The 23,216-nt window shown below is 35.2% G+C and overlaps 1 pseudogene; it reads right to left on the reverse strand.

The window, feature by feature from the left end:
- Positions 1 to 807: 807 nt before the first annotated feature.
- Positions 808 to 3,772, reverse strand: LOC149156000 (putative L-type lectin-domain containing receptor kinase S.5 pseudogene; annotated as a pseudogene).
- Between the last annotated feature and the right edge of the window lie 19,444 nt (positions 3,773 to 23,216).

A 23,216-nucleotide genomic window follows, 5' to 3' on the forward strand; every position in this document is an offset into this window, starting at 1 on the left:
GATAATGAGAGACGAAATTATTTTGTGACTTTCCATCTTCTACACAAAGTGAATGTTACAGTTTACACAATCCCCTGAGAATTATATTTAATGTGAGAGGAAATAGTTTATTCATAATCATAAAGACATTCAAATAAACAAAAATATACCATCACCCAATAAAGGTCATTGAGTCATTAAACAAGAATATGCCATCGCCTAGTAAAGGTCATTGAGTCATTAAACAAGAATATGCCATCACCCAGTAAAGGTCATTGAGTCATTTCATTTAGTACATGTAATCTATTACATTTAGAGATTAGCTACCTTGGTAGTCTAAAGTTTTTATCATTTTACCCAAATGTTTGTAAAAATTTCTTGAAATGGCAAATTTAAGTAATCTACTTAATCTTAGTGATCCCAAAAAATTTCAAAACAATAATTCATTTTTGAATTCAAAACTATATTTTAAAAACATGAATTTATTATATACCCAAAATTTCTTACACTTCATTCCCAATAAAAAAAATAAAATAAAAACAAAAAATCCTTTTAACTCATTCTTAAAATAATCCAAAACGTCACTTAATTAAACAAACTACACCTGAATAACATACATATAACCACAAATAACATGCTAAATCAAATAATTAAACTACACCCTCAATAAAATACATATAACCAGAAATAACAAACAAAAAATTATTTTAACTCATACTTAAAATAATCCAAAACCTCACTTAATTAAACAAACTACACCTGAGTAACATACATATAACCACAAATAACATGCTAAATCAAATAATTAAACTACACCCTCAATAAAATACATATAACCAGAAATAACATGCTAAAAAGAGCTCACAACCATCCTTTGTTATATACAAAAGACAAAACCCTATGACTACTTCATAAGACCAAGTCTTTTCTTTCACCTTGTTGTCAAGAAGAAAAGATAAAAAAAACTTTGTTATATACAAAAGCCAAAGCCCAAAACCCTATGGCTACTTCATAAAACCAAGTCTTTTCTTTCACCTTGTTGTCAAGGAGAAAAGATGAAAACACTTTGTTATATACAAAAGCCAAAGCCCAAAACCCTACGGCTACTTCATAAAACCAAGTCTTTTCTTCACCTTGTTGTCAAGAAGAAAAGAATAAAACAGTTAAACTGAAAGAGCTTAGGCTTCATAATATACAAAAGCCAAAGACGCTAGGGCATCTTCATAAAACTGAGTCTTTTCACTGGGATTCTATCGGCAATTCGTACACCATGTACGATTCAAAAGTCGCGACGCAATCTTTTTGCCCTCTGTTCAGACACACCGATCTGACTGAAATTAAGCTTATAACATCTTATGAAGCTTGACTGCATGAACATTCACGTCACAGAAATGATAATTAGGAACAAACAATAAAAAGCCTTACAGAATAAAGCATCGGTTTAAAGGTTGGCACTCAGCCCCAACGCTAATGAATAGCAGTGAATATTCAACAGCAAGGAATCCGCAAATTACCTCCGGGTTCCGTTTCCATGGTTGTCAAGAATTCACGGAGGCCGGTACACTGCCGCTGCTAGTTAGTGAGCTGGTGGTGAAACTGCTACCGAGACTGTTGTCGTGGGACCAGACGAACGACGGCCTGAAGAAAGGTACCAATGGTGGAGGCATAGTCCGAGCCAGTATCTGCGTAACCTCCCTCATGCTTGGACGGACCTCCGGATTCGGATGGGAGCACGCCAGTCCCAACACCAGCAAACGTTTGATGTCCTCCTCGTTAATGGTTCCGCTTCCAAGCGTAGCCGGACGACTGTCAGCAGCTTCCAACAGCTTGTTCTCACGATACAGCTTCCACACCGAACCGACCAGATCTGGCTGGTCTGGGGTGCTAGATTTGGGAGGCCTTCCGCAGGAGACCTCAAGGGCGACGGCGCCAAAACTAAACACATCGGATTCTGCAGTGGCGCGCCCTGTGTGAAAGCACTCTGGTGCGATGTAGCCCAGGGTGCCCGCTACAGCAGTTGTGGTGAAGGATCTCCGGTCGAGTTCAATCAGACGCGCGAGACCGAAGTCGCCGAGCCGGGCCTTGTATTCGGAATCGAGCATGATGTTGCTGGCTTTCACGTCCCGGTGGATTACCTGCTGCTCGCATTCCTCGTGGAGATACAGCAGAGCCGAGGCGACGCCGGAGACAATCTTGTATCTCCGCTCCCAGTTCAGAAATCCGCCTGCAGCATCATCATTAAAAATATGTCTATCCAGGCTACCGTTGGGCATGTATTCATAAACCATAATCAGCTCCCCATTCTTATGGCACCACCCCAGCAGCGGCACCAGATTTTTATGGCGGAGGCGGTTGATGACGCTGATTTCTGAGATAAATTCCTCTTTACCTCGCTTAGAATCCTTGGTCACGCGTTTTACCGCAACCGTATTTTTCCCCTTTGGCAGAACTCCTTTGTAAACGGTTCCGAAGCCGCCTCTTCCAAGAAAAGCTGCGGGGCTGAAGTTATTGGTGGCGATCTTCAGGTCTTTGTATTTGAACTCCTTCAGCCTGCCTTGAATTTTATCTAACTCGTCGAGTAACTTGCTCTCCTCCTCTGCCTCAGCTTTACGGTACTTGAGGATCACTATAATCCCTCCGGTGGTGACAATTGCTGCAACAGGAAGGCAGACCGAAAGAGCAATAGTTAATGCCTTGTCTGGCCAGCTCAGCCGTTCAATTGTGAAATTCCATGATTTCACGCAGTTGAGCTCTGTTGCCACACCCGTTGACGCGGAAAAGCCGAAATAAGCCTTCTTGTCGAGGATGTCAGAGAGGTGGATGATAGCCGTCACCTGGGGCTGCGATGGCATCGGATCAGACTTGTTTGCCACGTATACGTCCAGCTTCTTCGTATTGCCATCGTACTGAATCCACGCCTGGATGTCGTAATTGCCCTTCAAATTAATCTGCTTCTCGTCCAGAGACTTAAAATATATAGAATTTATGCCATTAACATTGATCCCTACATGGTTGCCATCGGGATCGTTAGTATCTGGGCTTTTGCTTGTATCGAACTCGACTGCTAACACCTTGCTAGTTCTACTGCCATTAGTGGAGGCGTTGAACAGTCCCAACCAATGGCCATAGCTATTATTAGGCATACATTCATGGGAAGTTATTATAAAAGCCAGACCTTCGCCGCCGTTTCCATTCACAGGTCGAATATTGAAAACAAATGACATATTGAAAGATGCAGTCTTATTTCGTCCGTACACTCTGAACTTTGTATGAAATATCGCCCTTGCGGATTTATTTGATATGAAAAACTGCTGATTGATTGTGTCGGGCGTCAGCTCCAAGGCTTGGGCAAGGGGTGTTACTGTGGCGTTAAACATCAAGAATCTACTAGCATCTCTATCGATTTCAAAAGAAGAAAAATCAATCTCTTCGCCAGCAACAGTTGCCCCCAGAAAAATCGACGTAATACCTGCAACGGTTATTGCTGCAAAGACACCCATTTTATACCAGTAGGGTTTCTCAGATTGTACATAACACATAGCTGATTTGCAGTCAGAGGCTGGAAGAAGTAGCTCGTAAGTGCTACTTTCATAGAATCCGGGAAGACTTAAACGTAAGACCCAATTGTAAGAAGTGAAGACGAAGACTAACCAGAGGAGACAGAAATGAACAGCTCCATGGAAAGACAAATCCCTGCGTTGAGATTTATAGAACAGAGACGTAGGTGGGTTTTCTTCTTCCACGCAGCTTGATTTTTCCCCTTCTATGGCTGGTCAAGAAACACTCAGCACCACATCTTAATTGCTTGATTTTTCCCCTTCTATGGCTGGTCAAGAAACACTCAGCACCACATCTTAATTTTCTTTTAATAGAAAATTAAACTTCCAAGAAAAATCCTTACACTCCAATCAATTCCTATAGTTGGTGAAGCACTGAGCACCACATCTTATTTTTTTTTAAGGAATATAAAATCAAATTTAATTTGAGAAAAAATCTTTATCCTGAATCAATCCCTTGCAACTTGATTAAGGATTTCGAAATATATGAACGAAAACGAAGGGTTTCGGAATATATAAACCAGAACAAAGTCAATTAGATGGTTTCTTTTTTAACCACCAAATTTTAACTATATTCCAAAATCTCTCTCGAAATAAAATTGTTTAATTTAATATTTTTTACAAGATTATATATTCACCATATTCAATATATTAATTCAATCCAGGCAAGAAATTAAACCAATAATTTTATATAAAAAAATCTTAACAAAACACCCATTCTATCCAAAATTCCATAAACATTTAATCCAATATTTTACCTAAATAATAATATTTCTTTTTAAAAATATATTGTAATTTTAATATAAAAATGAATTCAATTCAACATTTTAAAACATTTAAATTATATACCTTTAATAACTTAACATTTTAATTTTAGGAAATAATAATAAAAATAAAAATAACGACTCAAATAAAACAAATTAAAAACTCATGGAATTTATGTTTGGGCAAATCTGGTACGACCAACCGCCCAAGCAATGGCTGTTGATATATCTCTCTAAACCTTTTTTTTCAATCCATTCAATTAAGATCAACGTTATTTTCAGTATCACTTTTAACGTTATTTTCTATATTTTCAATTGACAACAACGTTATTTTTTAAAAATAAATAGCAGATATTATCCATTTTTCAATTAATTTTGACTTATTTTCCAGCGTTCAGTGAATCGCCAATATTTTTTCAATAATATAATTATATAAACAATATAATAATAAAATAATAATTAGTAAATTATGGGAATTGTTTTAAGATTTTGATTAAATTTCATCAAAATTTTTGTAAATTTAAATTACAATAGTCAAACTTCAAAGATTTTAGGTTTCTAATAATACTTAATCTATTATTATTATTATGAAAAATATGATTCAAATACTAATAAAAAAACAATATTAACATACACCACCACAAGAAACCACCACCAGAAATAATGTACAATGCATCCGAATGAATCTACGTTTCATAATTTGTTTGCAATGTTCGGAAAAACTTGTGAATTACATTAACTAAATTTACTTAATCATAAAAATATAAAACCATAATTGAAGTAAATAATTAATAATAATATTAATCATTCACTCCTTAACATGTTAAAAGAGACTAAATAGATTTAAACTCAGAGTTATGAAGAACGTTAACTAATTTAAATATACTTTATAAAATTAAATTTATATATTAAATATTTTAATATATCAAATAAAATTAAGTAATAAAAAATTTACACATTAAAAAAGCTCAATCTTAATAAAAAATTGGCATATTAAAAATACAATTTTAATATTGAATAAATTTTGCATTAAGGAAAATTGATTCCGTATTTTCCCATTAATAAAGTGCTATCTAACCCGGGGATTTTCCAATATTTAATAAATATATATGAATCTACATTTATTTAAATATACATACTCAATATAAATGTTATGATAAATTATTTATTTATTAAATATTATTTTAAATATATAATTTAAAATAATCCATAAATACTAATAACTCTAATGTCAAGAATTTATCTATTATTCACTTCCTACCAAACTATTTTTAAAAAAACAAAATTTTTCCATATCCTTTAACACCCCATTTTTCCATTTTTCCATAGCTTCTAATGTGAGAAAAATCATTATCTAACATTTATGTTTTTAGAGATAAGCCAAAACTAACAAAATAAACCATTACCAATAAAATGACATAATGAAATGACATTTGTATTATAAATTTGTTGAGGGAAACTTTAATTCTAATGCCACTGCAAGATCTATGACTCTCTCTTTAAGTATTTTAAATTTAAAAAATATATATATTTATTTATTTTAGTAAAATTATAAATAACTAATTAAAATAAATTTATATTTATTTATAATATATTATTCTTTTAAAAAAGAGTAAGATATACAAAAATCTAACAACTAGTCTAGTTATATAAATTAAGTGGTTGGTAAATGTTGATAGGCATCAATGTATACGAGTTACATATATCTCACATTTCCAAAATTAAAAAAACCATAAAAATAAACATATATATACCTTAAAAAAATATGTGACAAACTTTTTAACTATAGAGATTCATCCCCATTTTATTATGGAAATTATTAACATATAAATAGGCTTTGTTACAACATCATGGGTTGTTGATACCCCATGCTCAAAAAACCATAACAAATCTTGAAAGGTACAACTTTTTTTGAAAAGAAAAAGGGGAATAACTATCTTTGAGATAAATCTCAACCTTCTATCCTAACTACTATTAATTTTTTTTTTGTAGATATTCTATATAGGTTAAATCCCTACCACATGCCTATTTTTTCGGAAGAAAAAGATTGTAATTTTATTCAAAAATAAAATTACTTTGTGCATGTGTTTAACACACACATAGCATACCTACCTGTACTCAAAACATGCACAAAAATCTCAAACACATTTAGCCAGATAAATTGAGCTTCTCTTTTTTACTTTTCTTTTTTTGAAGTTTTTTCCAACCCCTAGAATTGAAGTTGGCAATTACTATTTCCATTTCTTCTCCTTTAAATTTTAAGGACATCTCTTTGTCCAAGTCTGAACTCTCAAAGGTATGTGTTCATTTTGGTCAATTCACTCCTTGAGAGCTACATGTTTCCTCATGTTGTTTTTATGGAACCTAGATCATTGCTAAATTAGTAGCATCTCTCTGTGTGTCTTTTGATATCATTCTGCTTCTTTTCAACCTCCTCCATTTGGGAACCTTTTTGATTATTTTCTTCCGTTGTTTGTTAAAATTCATTAATTTCTTAGTCTTCATCTTTTGAAAGTTAAGGATGAGGAAACTGACACCCTTTTGACTTTTGAGATCTTTTCTTTATCATTTTTTCCTTGTGGTAAAACTCATCAATTTCTTAGTCTTCATCTTTTGAAAGTTAAGGATGAGGAAACTCAAACCCCTTTGAGTTTTGAGATCTTTTCTTTATCATTTTTTCCTTGTTACCTATTTGAAGACAAATCTGACATCTAAATGTTGTATTGTCAAAATCTAACAATTGAGCCCACTTAAAATCTTTGTGAACGAGATGGATGTGATCTGGTAGACCTTTACCAAGGTCCATTTCTATGCAAATCATAGCAAAGGTAAAAATACCTATTTCCATTCTTTCTCAGTCTATCTTCAGAAACCTCCCCAATGTGTTTCCAATACCTTCTAAAACTTGGTGCTTCCAGAAAGGGAGATGGAGGTTGTGAAGTCTCACCCATACCAACATCTTCGTAATCGTCATTATTGTGGCATCAAAAGTTGAAAACCATGGATTTACGAAGAGGCACACTCTTCTTAAAAACCATGGACCCTCATTTAAAAAAATAAATCCAGATCTCCTCGAACATAAAACTGTTCCACAAAACCCCCTTGAAACATCAGTAAATATCACATTTATTAGTCCAATTAGGGAGTACCCATTGATGTAGATCTTCATACTTGGGCCAAAAACCATTAAATCTGCAAATAACATGGGGTCTTCATTCAACGAATCTTTGACATATCACATGCGTTCATGACATACTAAACAATACCCTTAATTTGAGTACATATTCGAAAATACCTCTAAAATCACACTATTTAACTCCCTACCAATACGAACTCAATACAACTTCCCAATTTAAAAAACTTTGACTTTCACTAGATATTGTAGGTATTCATTTTTTCATTAACATTTTTTAAACCTTTTTATATTTTTTCATTAACTTTGAGCTCCATTTTGTGTCCCTACCAATATAAAAACTCTTTACCCCATATTATATGCTCAATATATTATGTCATTTTTTCCTCAATATATATCCCCCAATATGAACCCACGTGGTATGATATTGCTCCCTAGTGATGTCCCCATGGCAAATAAGAGATCTAGCTTGGAGGAATATGAAAAAACCACTTACTTCTAATAAATTTACTAATATATCTGGTGCTTTTTCCATTTTTTCAATGAGGTAAGGATCTGGGATTGACATATTTTTTGATTGTCTGTCTATTGTAGCAACTTTCTCTTTTACAACATCCTTGAAATGGGTTGGACCCATTGGATTTCTAGCTAGCGAGACTGATCTAGTTGGGTTGCTCATTCCTGGAGCTCCACCTTCCAACCTCAATTTTATGATAATTGTGGAATTTCATTCAATGCCATAGTATTTCACCTAGATGACATATTGTAATGATTTTCCTTCATAAATTAGATTATGTAGGTTTTTCGATATACCCAAATTATACAAGAGCTTCTTCTTCATATCTTTGACTAGATCCATGGGCTGAACGCTTAAAAGGAACGTTTTCCAATTGAGAGTTTTCACAAAAACTTGAAAGGACTCCTCCCCATCCAAAATTTCATTCTAAAGAAAATTCCTTTGAACATAGAAAGGAAGGTTCCATATCTCATATATAGACCAAAACTAGATCAAAATTCTTCATCGCAGTTCATCATCTGATTGCAAATTATGATGAAACGGATCCAAATCTTTAGAGGTGAAAAGAAAAAAAAAAGAATACCCTCCACATCTATGTGACACTTAAAAGCTAGTCATATATCCAAGGTGGCACGAAAGGTATTCTGCACATATTTTGTGGAGATCCATAAAAAAACATTATATATATATACATATACTTGTAGTATTTTCTTATCAGATTTGTGGGGAGAAGGAGCATATCTATGACCAATGAACCTTCATTCACCACAGGCTGTCATTTCTTTGTGATCCGCAAAAATCTCGATGCCCGTGGTCTTAAAAGAGGTCGAGACTGCTTAATGAGATTACTAGCGTGACCATTTCCATAACTGACCTTACACCAATACAACACCTCTCTATAATCTTGGTTTTCGAGAACCTCATATATGATCTTAAGTCAGCTGACAACAACTTTGGATATTATACCTGTGAAAATCCTAGTGCTCCTCATCATGTCTTCTCCAAACTTTATAATAAAAAAAAACATCCACTTTATTGTTGGGTTGTGTTATATTCTTTCCATGACTATCCACCCTAGTTAACCGGGGGGTTAGAGCGGGGGGCAAAGTCCCCCCTATACGAGGGGTTTGAGGGGGGTGGTTAGCCCCCCTCCATAGGGTCAGGGGCAGTGCCCCAGCGAATTTTTTTTGGGACCCTATATTAGGTGGGCGAACCTACCTATGGTTTTGTGCATGGTTTTCGCACATGGTTTTGGGCGCGATGGTTTTCAGTCCATGGTATTGGATGCTTCGATATGTATATATATGTATTATAGCATTGAAAGGAACATAATGAAAAATCAAGCTGGTAGTCCTGGTTTTGGGATACAGGGGAAAATCTCTATGTATATGTGTTTTATGTGTTATGCTCTCGCATTGTTTATTTTTTGTGTTTTAGAATTTGTATGCAGGTAATTTCTGTGCGAAGTTAAAACCTACACTTATTAATTATTGATGATTAAATTAAAATTTTAAAAACTTTATTCTAAAATAAACATTTCTAACAATATAACAAATAAAAATAAAAAAATGAAATTTTTAGTTCTAATATATATATATATATATATATATATATATATATATATATATATACATCTGTGTGTGTGTGTGAAATTTTTAGTTCTAATATATATATATATATATATAAGCAATCACAGGGGATTTGACCCTGTGACGTATCACAAGGAGTGCCTTAACAATACACCCACTCACCATTAATATAATTATAAATGATAAATTTTCTACAATTTTATATAAATAATTAAAAAATAATAATGTTTCAAAACATGTGAATAATAGAACATATGAAGTCTTCTCACTTGTGTGATTTTCACGAAAATAAAATTAAGCCTTTAGAAAATATGAATAATGACAAGAAATTATGAAGCCTTTTCACTCGCATGAGGAGAAGGTGGAGTAGCTTTTGGCAACTAGCAATTTACTTTCCTTGTTGAAATTTTGTTGGAATAAAATTTGATCGATAAATTGTGTTAAATTTCCATAAGGAAATCTATATTGTCTCTAATCAAATAATGTTACAAATAAATATATGAAGTGTTGTTTCAAGATAGGGAAACTATCTTGGACACACAATCACTTGGTCAAGAGAATATCTAAACCACACACCAATCTAGGAAACAACTCCTAACTAATAGGAGTAGACTCCTTTACATAACAAAAATCACAACTGAGACAAGTAGGAATTACATTTTCCAACACACCCCCTTAATGACTACTTGTCTCGATATCAATCTGCAAAGTCTAGTTGTGGTCAAACATAACAAGATAATATGTCAACGTCCATATAAAGGAACAACCATCCACCAGAATGCATGGGTGCATAGTCATTGTAGCTGCCAATTTAGTGGGATGTCCTTCACATACATGGTTATGTCAGCCATTATAACTGTACGCATGTACCTGTACCTGTAAATCCCCCTCCAACATCATCATTATGGGTTTTATTAGATTACCCATAACCATGCTCTGGGTTTTATCGAATTACCCTGAACCATGCCAACAAGGGCTCTCAGCCACCAAGGCTCAACTCAACCACCAAGGCTCAACATTGCCACTAGGGCTCAACTATGCCACCAAGGCACTCAATTTGGCCATGCAAGCTCAACACAACCACAAAGGCTCAACTCTTCCACCAAGGCACTCAATTCAACCACATGGGCTCAACTATGTCACAAAGGCACTCAATTAAGCCACTTAGGCTCACGACAAACCCAACTTAACCAGGCCCAGGGTTTTCTCGGCTCACCTGTTGGAAATAATATGAGAGGGGGGGTGAATCAGTATTAGAAAATCAATAAATTTTTCATTTCCATAATCAGACTCATATACACTACTTCAGTTAAGGGAGCTTGCGTGTACACGCAACTGTGTTTAATGCAACTAGCGTATACCCAACAAATTTATGATTCAGTTAATTCATCATATGTTGATCTTTAATCAATGCATCAGAACATCATTAACCATATAAACAGTAACCAGGTGCAGTAAAAACAGAACAGATCATCACACATAAGAGACACACATGAACACCATGATATAAGGTGGAAACCCAATGCGGGCCAAAAACCACCTGTGGTTGTTTTCTTTAAGATAAGAAAAAATTGTTTACAGTCTTGTACTGGCACGGACTCATACCAGTACATAGGCACCCACCTGCAGAAGGCTACAACCTTCTTTCATTCTCCAGCTTCTACTGGAAGGGAGCTACAACCCCCTAGCTCTTGTACTAGCCGATATATTTACTAGTACATAGGCGCCGGCCTACAAAAGGCTACGACCTTCTCTTTTCTTCTAAGGACCGTGTTTCATAAATTTTCAAACTGGATCCATCAATACAAAATCAATCACTACTACAATACAACCATCAACTATATATGCATCATCAATCTCTGAATCACTGAAACCCTGTCATCAAAACACAGTCACCAGAACACAGAGTAGAACCCAGAACTCTGCAACAACCACTATAACCAACAACAACTTCAAATATCAAATCTCATAATGTATACGCTACTTGGCTGTGTCGAACCAGCATGTATACGCCCTTTCTCCAAAAGGAACCAGCATACAAATCTGAAAATAATTACTTATAACTTCACTGCAATTTTCTACTTCAGATATACCGAGGTCATTAGATATAAAGGATAAGACATGCGTCAGTATTCAAATCTAAACTATTCATGATCATACCATATAATGATAATGCACTTTAGTCTTCATGATCCTGGTCCATCAACCTTCATTTGCCACATAGGTGCATCCTTAGCAAAGCATCACATACCCATAACCTGCATACCAGATCTCACACTTCATCAGATATTCATCACTTGCACACTTGCACTTTGGACTAATGATATTCTTCTCCTTATATAGGTTTAGGCCTCTCTCAATACCATGGTCCAAAACCACGTAGGACCGATACCTTGGACCCAATACCTGGGGTCAATACCTTGGACCAAATACCATGGACCAATACCAAAATACCATGGTCCAAATACCACGGACCAAAACTTAGTTTTCCAACATGTATGCACCTTTCCTTCTATGAAAGTGCATGTGTATGATATACACACCTTTGTATATAGTGAACCTGTGTATACCTTTCTGTATACGCGACTTTGTATACAGTGAACCTGCGTGTATACGCTGCTTGGTCAATGGTGAACCTGCATATAGCTTTCTTTCTTCATTCTTGCTGTTTACCTGCTATACTGTGATCTTTTATCTGAGAGAGTTTCCATCAAGGACAACACTTGTGTCATACCTGTCATAATGCCAACAATCTCCCCCTTTGGACTTGATGGCAACAACCACACCAAGTCACTCTTGCCCTTTGACATCAAGGGCAAAGGGTAGACCAAGATATTCTCTCCCTTGATATACATTCTGCTGTCGATACTCCCCCTTAGTACATGCTAAAATCTTTGATTGAGCTCCCCCTTTGTACATGCTAAGATGTATCAATCCGTCCATGCTCCCCCTGAGCACATGCCGAGTACCATATATGACCTGCACCATAAGCATCTGTCACCAGCATCCAAACCTGTAACCTGCAATACCATTCTCTTGGACAACCAACAATAAGTAGCAAGATGTATCATTTAGCCACATAACCATCATCACCAAAGAATTCTAACCATAATGCCAACAACGCATTATTCGAAGCATATGCTCCCCCTGTACCTGTGCCAACCATATCAGACTTCTTTTCTTGAGTCTGTCCTGCTGCTTTTTCTTCAGAGCACCATATACGCAACTATGCAGCCTCTAACTCGCGTATATACGCGACTTCGCTTTATAATAGTTGCGTATGAAAATTGGAATACTGAAGGTTTACACTTTCAGCTTACCCTGGGTTTGTTATGTCTGCTAACTGAGTTTGCCACATCTTTTTGACAATAATTATGTCTTCTTCAATACCTGGGATTGGGATGATGTATGCTCCTTTTACTTTGGTGTCTAAATTTTTCTCCTGCATTCCTTTACTTTATGTCCAAAATTGTTACATGCATAACATCTTACATGTTTCATATTCGTTTTATTACAATCAATAGCTTTGTGACCAAACATATTGCAAGCAAAACAATAACCTTAAAGTACCTGGAACGTGATGATCTTTCTGTGTGATGGTCTTGAACCATTCTACTTTTGCATCTCGCTGCAACATGTCCAAGATTATGACATTCATAACTTTCAAAATTATTCATCGGAGGAAATAACTGTCTATCACTTCAATAGTTAGGAGCAAAAGAATTTCTTTGAAGAATTTCTTTCCTTGGTTGTTGCTGGGGTTGACCTCTTATCTCCTTGTTGAGAATTTCAGGTTTTGCATTAGAGTTCCTTACCTCACCCTGTGAGCCAGATTCACCTTCAACAGTTTCATAAAAACCAAGACCAGTTTTGATAGCAGGGGATCTTTGACTACTAAGAATATCATCCAAAATATTAGTACTGTCTTGAAGTCGTAACAGTTTATCCTTTTCTTCTAATTTACGTTTTAAGATATTTACCTCAACCTAATGTTGTTCTTCCTTTTCCAGATATTTCTTCTTTATGTTTTCTTCAGGTTTTCTTCCTTTTTCCACTTGTTTCCTTAATTCAAGTACTTCACGTTCTTCTTCTTGAAGAGCTTCTTCATTCTGCTTCTTTGATTCTTCAAGATCTTGTTTTAGAGAAAGGATCTTAGATTCAAGTCTCTGGATTGTTATGCTCTGATCTTTTACGACATCCTGCAGCTACTCCCTTGCTCTGGTTACTGTCTCCATCTGAACTTTTAATCTGGTAACTTCTTCTTTTTCTACGTCATTATTTTCATATGCCATGAGAAGTTTAATTTCTTGATTATCTTCATCACTATTGGACAAGCCATCACTATTATCATGAGTATAATAGCTTCTATTACCTTCTTCAAGCATCTTTCCTTTGTTATGAGGGCATCTAGCAGCATAATGACCAACTCTACCACAAGGAAAACATTTGAAGGGTAACTTACCTTTGAACCTTCCAGATCCCCGTTGAAGCTTCTTGACAAAAGTTACCTCATATTCTTCTTCTGAAATGTATCCCGATTCATTGAGTTTTTATTTTCCCTTTGTTAATACTTTAAATGTGGCTTCTCCCATATTTGATGGTCCTCCTTTTCTCATTTCAAAAGCAGATAATATTCTGTGAAGCTACGTCATAGTGATATTCTGTAGATCTTGCTTTTCTTCTGTGGCAGACACTTTGGGTTCAAATTTAGCAGACAATGATCTCAAAACTTTCTCAACTAAGACAAATTCCTTAATTTCTTCACCTAGATTCTTCATGCAATTGACAACCTCATATATACGAAGGAAGTAACTAGCTATGCTTTCATCACTATGCATCTTAAGAGTTTCATACTGTATTATGAGAGTTTGAAGCTTAGCACGTTTTACCTGAGAGTCTCCTTCGTAGCTTAGAATGATTTTGTCCCATATTTCTTTGGCTGATTTGAGCTGCATGATCTTGACAAACTTTGATTTTGACAAACTTCCCAATAAGATAGTAACAGTTTTGGCATTGATTTCATATTGCTTTCTACCTGTCGTATCTATAGGAATTGCTGATGAAAATGTATATCCTCCTTCCATGATTTCCCAAATATCTGTTCCAAGCGATTGTAGATAGGTTGTGCTTCTTATCTTCCAGTAAACGAAATTACTCCCATCGAAGATTGGTGGTCTGATGGATCCCTTTCTTTCTTGATTACTCATGATGATGGATCTTACTTCAAGCGACCAAGATTTTTCTGAAGGAACTGCTCTGATACCAATTGTTGGAAATAATACTGAGAGGGGGGCGGGTGAATCAATATTAGCAAATCAATAACTTTTTCATTTCCATAATCATACTCATATACGCTACTTCAGTTAAGGGAACTCGCGTGTACACACAACTGTGTTTAATGCAACTAGCGTATATCCAGCAAACTTATGATTCAGTTAATTCATCATATTTTGATCTTTGATCAATGCATCAAAACATCATTAACCATATAAACAATAACTAGGTGCAGTAAAAACAGAACAGATCATCACAAGTAAGAGACACACATGAACACCATGATATAAGGTGGAAACCCAATGTGGGACAAAAACCACCTGCTGCTGTTTTCTTTAAGATAAGAAAAACCTGTTTACAATCTTGTACTAGCGCAGACTCATACCAGTACGTAGGCACCCACCTGCAGAAGGCTACAACCTTCTCTCGTTCTCCAGCTTCTACTGGAAGGGAGCTACAACACCCTAGCTCTTATACTAGCCGATATATTTACTAGTACGTAGGCGCCGACCTACAGAAGGCTACGACCTTCTCTTTTCTTCCAGGGACCATGTTTCATAAATTTTCAGACTGGATCCATCAATACAAAATCAATCACTACTACAATACAACCATCAACTATATCTGCATCATCAATCTCTGAATCACCCAACAACTGAATCACTGAAACCCTGTCATCAAAACACAGTCACCAGAACACAGAGAAGAACCCAAAACTCTGCAACAACCACTAGAACCAACAACAACCTCAAATATCAAATCTCATAATGTATACGCTACTTGGCTGTGTCGAAGCAGCGTGTATAAGCCCTTTCACCAAAAGGAACCACCGTACAGATCTGAAAATAATTACTTATACCTTCGGTGCAATTTTCTACTTTAGATATACCCAGATCATTAGATATAAAGGATAAGACACGCATCAGTATTAAGATCTGAACTATTCATGATCATACCATATAATTATAATGCATTTTAGTCTTCATGATCCTAGTCCATCAACCTTCATTTGCCACATAGGTGCATCCTTAGCAAAGCATCACATACCCATACCCTGCATACTAGATCTCACACTTCATCAGATATTCATCACTTGCACACTTGCACTTTGGCCTAATGATCTTCTTCTCCTTATATAAGTTTAGGCCTCTCTCAATACCATGGTCCAAAACCACGTAGGACCGAGACCTTGGACCCAATACCTGGGGTCAATACCTCAAACCAAATACCATGAACCAATACCAAAATACCATGGTTCAAATACCACGGACCAAAACTTAGTTTTCCAACACGTACGCGCATTTCCTTCTGTGAAGGTGCGTGTGTACGATATACACGCCTTTGTATATAGTGAACCTGCGTGTATACGCGACTTGGTATATAGTGAACCTACATATACCTTTCCGTATACACGACTTTGTATACAGTGAACCTGCGTGTATACGCTGCATGGTTAATGGTGAACCTGCGTATACCTTTCTTTCTTCATTCTTGTTGTTTACCTGCTATACTGTGATATTTTATCTGAAAGAGTTTCCATCAACGACAACACTTGTCTCATACCTGTATCATAATGCCAACATCACCCTCAAGCATGCCAAGGGTGTTGTCGGCTGACCCTAAACCATGGCTACAGGAATCCCTATCCACTTCACTCTCGCACGTGGTTACAAACCAACACTGCAAATACAAACTGGTTTTAATATTACCACAAACTTTATGTGGGTACACATGCCTCATTGGGCTTACATTTCACACTTCAATTGTTGGAGTTACTAGGTACATACTTTACAAGACCACTACAAAACACCCTAGACTTGCTTACTAATAAATGTATGTGATACACTATCATCATGAGTCTATTCCAAAAACGCACACAAACTCGATTATCCATAATCCTCCAATCTCTGATGTAGCTACAACTACTATCCTTTGATTCCATCTTCACTATCATATCTTCATCATATCTGGTAGTTAATCATTTCTGCAAATCAATTTGTCTATTTTTGGAATGGCCAGTTCCAACATAGACTCAAACATGTGACAATAGTTGGCCAAACTAAATGCCACTATATTTTTTCAACCATAATTATATCAATGACATAACATTTTCTAAAAAACTTTATCAATGTATTGAGAAACACCAGTCATACTACTGAGACATATGCCATCATGTGTTTATAGATCGTTCTCATAGTAATTAAAAAACTTAATAGAACGATGCTTCTCACAATTCTATAAGAGGACCTTTTAGAGCTTCCACATCAATTTTGGGAATTTGACCACTCTGTGTCCACGAAATAAGGTAACATATAGGATATTTGTTTCCAAGGAGAATTCCCACACAGATTCTCCCGACCCTTCAGAAGAAGGCCATTTCCATTGTGCTCTCAATAACGATGGTGCCATGAGATCGGAATCACGAGACCATCATTGGCTTTGGCATCTTCCATCACTGTGCCCACTCCCACCATTACTGATGCAGTGGAGACGAGACCATTATTGGCTCTGCAAACTTGATATTTTCTACTACATTCCCACATATTTCACATATAATTGATCTTTCATTAGGCCATTATTCCTATGCTTTAAGGTGGTTTATTGGCCACAGATCAGTCATTGAGGAAGATTGATTAGGGTGATCTCGGTGTCAAAGGATCTCTTCCAATGAAGCCAACATCTGCTAGTTCTGCCAATGATCTATGAAACAGATCGATCAATCAATTTTTTATCTACTGCGTCCTCAATATCTGTTGCATCCTCGATGAAGGATCTTGGTGTCCTCGAAAAATATGCTTTCTACTATTATTTTCTACGCTAGGAATGCGACTACGACCACGCTGCCAATGTGGACTCGTTACCACTATGGCCTCGCTGCCACAATTACTCTGCCTCCTACGTGAAGGCACCAATCGACCTGGATCTGCAAATCAATCCACCAATCAACCACTGTTTACCTTTGTAACGACAAGTGATCTACAAGCTCCACGATCGAGTTCACATCGGGTTCCTAACGCATAGAAAAATTGCATATGAACAAAAAACAGGTTGGCTCGTATCTTCATGGATCTCCATTTTATAACTATACAACAGAGCCGATAGAGCTGATCACACAGCTTATACTGCGGGATGCACCTATATGGTGGTGCTTGTACTCACCAACTGCAGGTCTGGGTCTGGGTCTAGGTCTGAAGGTTCTGTGGCTGACTAAGGGTGATGATGTCTCAACTCAAATGACCAATAGCTCGTCATATCTCACGAAACAACACTAATTTGATCAACCTTCCCACTAGATATAGAAAGGGTCTAGTTGACAACAAGGCCCTAAGCTGCGAATATCCTTGATGAATTCCTTGCAAATTGAATATTGTAGATCTATATCAGTTCGATCGACACACACATAGATCATAACTCTCCCAATGTCGTCCACACTTCGCCAAAAGCTCTGCCCGAATGAATGGACAAACCTAAAAAAATGAACTAATAAAAAAACATTCACTAAACTCTTTTATTTCCCTCGACCCATAAGGGGCCAAGGCCGAGGCCCATATGGGCTCTGATACCATGTCAAATTTCCATAAGGAAATCTATATCGTCTTTAATCAAATAATGTTACAAATAAATATATGAAGTGTTGTCTCAAGATAGAGAAACTATCTTGGACACATAATCACTTGGTTGAGAGAATATCTCAACCACACACTAATCTAGGAAACAACTCCTAACTAATAAGAACAAACTCCTTTACATAGAAAGAATCACAAACTAATAAGAACAAACTCTTTTACATAGCAAGAATCACAACTGAAACTAATAAAAATTACATTTTCCAACCGATTTCTAATCATAAAGTAATTTGTTTACACATTAAAATATTTTTAATTAAAAAATAAAAACAAATTATAAAATTGTTAAAATAATTATATCCCACCAATTTTATTATTTTAAAATTCTTGTTTTAATTTCATCGATATTACATTTATAAATAAAATTTAAAATTATATGAATAATTGATATTTTTCTTCTTTGTCACTCCTACAAAATAGAGTCAATTTTATTTTTATCTTTTCAATGAATTTTCCTTCAAATTATATCCTAATTAGAGTCGATTTGATTATTATATATTCAACCAAAATGATGTCGTAATATGATTTTGATGTCCCTCAATACTTACCAAATTAGAAAATGAATCGGTGGTCGTGTTGGTCATATCGTGTCCGAGTTTTTGTTATGAAAATATTATTTTCGTTTAATTCGACGTTGCTAATATCAATGCATTTGATTATAATATATTTAATTAAATCTGATTATAAATTTAAAAAATTTAGCTACAAAATCGATAGTTTATCTATGGGATTTTTCTTATTAGCTTTAACCTTTTGCTTTTGGGATTTCAAATGTATAACTTACATTAAAGTGCTCATACACTTTTTCATCACTAAACCCTGAATTGTCTCTAATACTTGCATACAATCCACCCTTTTACAGAATAGATCAATACACTAATTCATCATTACTCTAAAATTTTACAAAAGTAATGATTTTTTTTTTTTTAATTTTGGATTTTCCACATACTAAATTATTTTATTATAAATGTTGAAATTTTTCTAATTTTGGATTTTCCACCTACTAGAATTATTTTACTACAAATGTGAAAACTCTTTTAATTTTAGATTTTCCATATACTAAAATTATTTACTCTCTAAAATTTCTCATGTTTTACTAGAAAATTTTTCTTTTAATATATTAACAAAATTTTACTTATAGAAACAACTTTTAGATACATGATTCATTCACTTAAATTTCCTAAAATGAATCAATTCAATATAATATTTACATAGAAGAATATGAATTGTTCTCAAAATGTTATAAAACTTTGTCTTCCAAAAACTTGATAGTTTAGAAACTCCAATACTTCTACACCACCTAAATTTACAATTAGAAAACTTAGTTATACAATTTAATAAAAACATAATTTGATACCATATAAAGTTCTTATTCGTGAAGATACCTCTTTATCATTTCTACACCAATTTCACTTTACATTTATTATTTTTATTGTAATATAATTACATAAAAGAATATAAATTCTTCTCAAAATGTCATAAAAAATTGTCTTCCAAAAACTTGATAGTTTAAAAACTATAATACTTCTATACCATCTAAATTTACAATTAGACAACTTAGTTATACAATTTAATAAAAACATAATTTGATTCCATATAAAGTTCTTATTCACAAAAATACCTCTTTGTGTGTTCTACATCAATTTGACTTTGCATTTATTATTTTTATTGTAATTTTATAACTAAATCTCACTGGAATTTCATAAGTTTATTTCACTAGAATGTTGTAATTGTTATTAAATTGTTGTTTATTTTATTTTATTGTAATACAAGTTTTATTTATTTATTTATGGAATTGTAATTTTTGTTACTTAAAATTAATAAAAATAAATTAAAATTACAATTTGTTATATTATTTATTATTATTATTATTTTTTTGTAAAGTTTGGTAGGACTTTCTGTTTCCTATTTCTAAAAGACAAGTTTACACCACATAGATGAGATAGGTGGCCTCAACTTGCCCAGTGGAAAACCAAGTCTTCTAGCTACCTATCCTCGTTATACGCCATCCAAAAATAATATAGTTTAAGGCAATCTACCCAAGCTATATATACATATACTTCATGATAAGAGTCTGAGTTTCTATCTATCATAAGCATACATTAATAAAAGTAAATGATATCCGCTAGAAACAAAAAAAATTGAGGAACCTAACTATTCCTTTTGATCCTCTGAGGCTGAGTCAACTGGGGTCAGGTCTTCAGCTGAGTCTCCTGGTGCTACTGTCAGCTCAATAATACAAGGGATATGCATTTGAATACGATATAGGCAAATGTCCTGCTTGCACGATTGGAACTAGATGGCCTGTAGGTCTTTCTTGTAGTTTGGCATGTCTTGGAGGGTCATTGCCATCCCCATTGATAGCTGCTTCATTGCCTTCCCCATGAGGCTCTTCATGAGCCAATACAAGTATAGAGTCTGCTTGAATTGTGTGAATCTCCCCCTAGTGTTCCGTGGGTCCAAGATTACCTCACACCAGGCCTCCATTTCCTCTTCTGAATCCGCCTCCTCTTTTATCTGTGCCTCCTAATATTCTAAGATCTTCTTGATGCCAGCATTCGTCCCTACCCTGTACGTTGTTTCTGCTTCATTGATAAGCCTTTCTACTAGCTTTCTTCCACATTTGGGATCCGAGGTGCCTTGGTTGGCTACACGAGGTAGCTCCCTTCCCCTTCTGCCTCATCCTCTTCCATGGGCTGGTCTTGCCATTTCTCCTGTTGTGCGAACCTGTTCACATACATTTCAGATTAGAGCACAGACATTAAGTTACAGACTTTCCACAATGCTATCACTTCCCCTCTCCTTGCCTTTTCTGCCACACTCGTCTCTGCCCCAGTGACCCTCTGCCCACGGCTGCAATGTCTCTCCTCTGCCAGGATTATCATCGCCTCTCCCCTGCCAAGCAATAGCCTCTCTGCATCTTTGGTGTTTTCCTCTTTCTGCTCTGCGCCCGGGGGTAGTGGCCTGATGCCCAGTTCGAGTGAAACTTTCGGCACTGACTGCCCTCACTCGAACCAGATAGCCACTACAACCATCCGCTCCTCTCTGCCACTCCCAATTACCCTCCCTCGCACCTGCTTATCTACCTGCTCTCCTTCCTCACAGGTTATCGGGAAGCCAACTTAATTGCGGGTGATTCTTCATGCTCCCGTCCCTGATGGTCTCTCTCTTTGCCACTTACAGGTTCGACCCTAATCCCCTTCCTTCCTAACGTGCCCAGGTCTCTGCCACCTATTTCTCGACACCCCTCTCTAGTCATATCCTTCATTCCTCTTCCATGGAAACTCATAGACGACATTGCAAAAGACGAGTAGAGGGAGATAACATAACCAGTGTCGCTTTGATGGTGTCGTTGCTGGGTTGATATTCCTCGTCGTTTCTCCGTCTCTCCTCCTCCACAGCTATATATATATATATATATATATATATATATATATATATATATATAATTTGAATTTGAATTGAAATTGAAATTGTGCATATTTAATAATTTATCCAAATTCGCTAACAAAGTTGACTATATTCAAAAGGGAAAATTAAACATTTATAATAAGTTTTCTATACACAAAGTAATGATGAATTTGTGATATACGAGAAAGGAGTACTCTTACCATGAAATCTTTTATCTTTTAAATTTTTGGGTCAAATTTTGGTAATGATTTGTTTGACATATGTTTTTTTTGAGAGATCGTGGATTTCATGGGGCTTTGCTCAATGAACCTCTAACATATCACATGCGTTCATGGCATACTAAACAATACTTCTAATTTGACTATATATTGGAAAATACCTTTAAAAATCATATTATTTAACCCTCTACCAATACAAACCCAATACACCTTCCCAATTTAAAAAACCCTAATTTCACTAGATATTGTAGGTATCCATTTTTCATAACATTTTTTACACCCCTTTTTTTTCATTAACTTTTAGCTCCATTTTTTATACATGGCAATATAAAAACCCTCTATCCCCTATATATCTTCCAATATATTATGTCATTTTTTCCTCAATATATATCCCCTAATATGAACCCATGTTGTATGGTATTTCTCCCTAGTAGAACCCCTGTGGTGGTGGATTAAGCATATTATATGCTTATAATTACTATTTTAAATCATATCTTTATTATTCAGATTCTAGCTTGTGCATATTATAGGCTTATAATTACTATTGTGGTTTGTGCATATTATAGTTTTATAATTGCTATTTTAAAATATATCTCTCCTAGAGTTCAAATAAAATTGACCAAAAAATATTAATAAGAAAAGTTAAAAACTATATCCATGAGAAAACCATATATTATTTGTTTTAGAGCATTTTTTAGAATATTTTCCGACTGAATTTGTCCAAAATCTTATAGGGATTTGTTGGAATCACAAGTTTGAGTTCTAAACTCTCCATAATTGGAGTGCCTCCTCAGTCTTTTAGAGTGTGAAATCCATATAAGTGATCAGAAATACTTTTTAAACAACAAAGAATCACTATTTAATAAAAAATGGTTTCACTAAATTCTGAAAAAAAAAATCTAAAATCTAAAATAGTTAAACGATGCGGAGAGAAAGGTTACAAAGTCAAAGTCATCATGGGCACAAAGGTTAGAAAGCCAAAGTCATCGTGCAAGTAATCGTAATAGTGACAAATTCAAAGTCGTCATTGATGTAGCAGTGAAAGAGAAAAGTCATAATTGAAGTGGGATGGCCCGTGATTAAACACCTCGTCCAAAACCACCACAACAGATCCAACGAGTTTTTAGTGTTAAATGGATTTTTCCTTG

The sequence above is a fragment of the Pinus tabuliformis genome, chromosome 9, assembly GCF_031772625.1.
Source record: "Pinus tabuliformis cultivar Carrire ecotype Pingquan chromosome 9, CPIR1, whole genome shotgun sequence".
Lineage (NCBI taxonomy): Eukaryota > Viridiplantae > Streptophyta > Pinopsida > Pinales > Pinaceae > Pinus > Pinus tabuliformis.